Source organism: Penaeus monodon, chromosome 32 (genome assembly GCF_015228065.2).
Source record: "Penaeus monodon isolate SGIC_2016 chromosome 32, NSTDA_Pmon_1, whole genome shotgun sequence".
Classification (NCBI taxonomy): domain Eukaryota; kingdom Metazoa; phylum Arthropoda; class Malacostraca; order Decapoda; family Penaeidae; genus Penaeus; species Penaeus monodon.
This window is the reverse complement of record NC_051417.1, coordinates 5,649,494-5,649,996: the sequence shown is the minus strand read 5'-3', so window position 1 is coordinate 5,649,996 and position 503 is coordinate 5,649,494.

The window sequence follows — 503 nt, the reverse complement described above, 5'->3', positions numbered from 1 at the left end:
TAAAAAAAACTAAGCAAACCCATGCTGGATTGTGCATGCATCAGGCACCAGTGAGTCCAATGTGTAAAATTTCATATTATTCTCCAGCTACAAAGTCCAATGGAAGGACATGACTCACAATTTTCTCTTGCCTTTCTTTCATTCTGCTAGTAATCTGTCACAAAACAAATACATTAAAGATATCACTTGAGAAGGAAATATTGCATGCAACTAATTTTCCATGCAATGTGAACTCAACATTTACCTGAGTTTTAATTATGCATTAAGGAATGTTGGATGGAAATAATAATGAGATCAGTGGCTTATTGAATTACATTTCCTATTATTATGGAAAAACATACTATAACAATTTCAATGACCAGTCTTAAGAAAGTGAATAAATTTAACATGTCACAAAATCAATGATTCTAATATGTCAACTTCTTGTAATAATTACCAACTATTACTGAATGATGTGGTTATCTTTTATCATATTAAAATAAATAAGACATTATAACATAAAA